Genomic DNA, 2,021 nt, shown 5'->3' with positions numbered 1-2,021 from the left:
GCCCAATTCGAGCGCGTGGCGAGATGTGCGCATAGCAATATCGATCGCCGGGCGGTCACATCTCGCCACGCGCTCGAATTGGGCGGTAGGCCGGCCTAAGACAACGATTTTTAATAATTAATTACTCATTAACTATTACGAAAATTGCAAAATGGTGCAGGACTTTTCCGTTCATCTCGATCCGTTCTACCTTCTCAAAAATTTTGTCGGATATGGAAAAACTCACCCTGTATAAATATAATATAATATAAAAATATAATATAAAATAATAAAAAAAATATATATAAATAATATAAAAATAAGACAATATCGAAATAAAATCAATCATTCTTATTCTCCTCTATCGAAATAAAAAAAGATTGGTTTGCTATATTGAGACAAGAGTAACTTAAGATTAAAATATCCCTTTCTCTATAATAAATACGATTGACGCTACATTGATCCTATTTTATGATTACATTGAAATAGCATTGGATTCGGAGAATTTTTTCCGTGGGTGTGGAATAGCGTAAATTTCAACGTATTAAAATTAACGTGAGAAAGAGAGAGCGAGGGGGGGGGGCAGAGGGGGCCCGAGCAAATTAGCTAATTATTTCGCCTCTACTTATCCTCTCTCAGGCCTCTCCTCGGACGAGAACATAATTTTTTCCCTCGCGGTTTCGTGGCAACGTATGATTTATTTCCTGCTAAGGTAAAACGAATAAATTACCATAAGACCGACGAAAGTTTTCATCGGGCGTAAGATTCAAGGAGCGAGCGTGCACCGTGCGTACACCCGATGCGTGCGTGCGGTCGCGTGTGTGCGCGGCGGGACGCGTGCGTGTGTGTGCACGCCGTCGCACGTGTACGTCTTTAAGCCCGCGAACGCGAACTCTCTTCTCGTTACTCGCGATTCCCGACGAGCAGATTAGAAATTCGTGACTTCGCTGGAACGGCACTCGCTCGACTACCCGCGGCGGGGAGTCGTTGCGCAAAGGGGAACCGAAAATCGCGCTACCGTACGTTTTTGGTCCGGAATTTCGCCCCCTCGCGCCACTCGCTCGAGCGGAAACCCACGAGTGGAAAGCGATTGAACGCGGCAAAATTCGACGATAAAACCAGTTCGCTCCCGTTGTCACTCCGAGACCCGTAAAAAAAAAGAGAGAAAAAAAAACGACGTGGCAGGAAGGCGCACAGGATGCGACAAGCAGCGAAAGTCCTGTCTTTATTGCGGTCTTCGAAGCGACTCGCTTTAATGCTCGCGTTCCTCATTTTTACAGATCCTTTTCTCTGTTCACTCGAATGAATCTGACTCGTCAGCCGCGTATTATTCGCACTCGCTGGCACAATATCATTGCGTTTATATAACTAATAAATACTGGAGATGCAGCGTTTCGAATTGGCGCGCCTCACTTTAAGGATAATGAATTCCTCGAAACTTTTTCTTTCGGCTATCTCGGTCCGACGCGCATCAGCTGTCGCAAGAGAACAAGTGATATTTTGAGCCTGCGGTAGGAGCCGAGGACTCCTTCTGAATAAACACTGTGATTAGGATCGATGAGGCAATATTAATTGGGTTCGTCGAAATGTCGCGGCGCCTCGCTTTCTTTGCTCCCGAGCGGGGCGGCGCGCACAGGTATCCAACATTACGCTCGAAATTAATAAAACGTACAGGTACACAGTGCGTTTCACCGAAGGATCGAAAAGTTTCTCGAGCGAGCAACGTTGCGCAAAATTCGCAGGGTCCGACAGTCGCCGGAGTGGTCCGAAAATTGAAGTCCGTACTTTTGAAAATATACGCTCGGTCTCGTCGGTCGCGCAGCTCCGGCGAGAGTGGAGAACGTAATTTGCAGCGCACAACGCAAACAGATGAAAAGACGATCAAACCTGTCTCTCTCGGCTCCGCTCGTTTTTCGCTAATCCCTCATGAAACCCGCCGTCCTCACATCGGCTGGCACTTGAAATGCAAATTCACAAGTATATACCGTGCGATTGCGAGCGGGAGGTAGTGCGAGCACCTCGTCGAGCGAAATTGGCCGGTG

At 47.0% G+C, this 2,021-nt stretch overlaps 1 protein-coding gene across 2 annotated transcripts in view; it reads right to left on the bottom strand.

Moving 5' to 3' along the window:
* Positions 1 to 2,021, bottom strand: part of LOC105563217 (myb-like protein P) — a 27,413-nt gene extending 25,392 nt beyond the window's left edge. Inside the window, exon 1 of one of the 2 annotated variants that reach the window (XM_012014614.1) lies at positions 1,867 to 2,021. The gene's annotated coding sequence lies outside the window, so the exon portion shown is untranslated. The remainder of the gene's footprint in view (positions 1 to 1,866) is intronic. The other variant, XM_012014613.1, reaches the window with a different exon arrangement.

The sequence above is a fragment of the Vollenhovia emeryi genome, unplaced genomic scaffold, assembly GCF_000949405.1.
Source record: "Vollenhovia emeryi isolate VEMERY1.0 unplaced genomic scaffold, V.emery_V1.0 DF939179.1, whole genome shotgun sequence".
Lineage (NCBI taxonomy): Eukaryota > Metazoa > Arthropoda > Insecta > Hymenoptera > Formicidae > Vollenhovia > Vollenhovia emeryi.
Note: the sequence above shows the minus strand (reverse complement) of the source record. Positions and strands in the feature narration are given on the sequence as shown.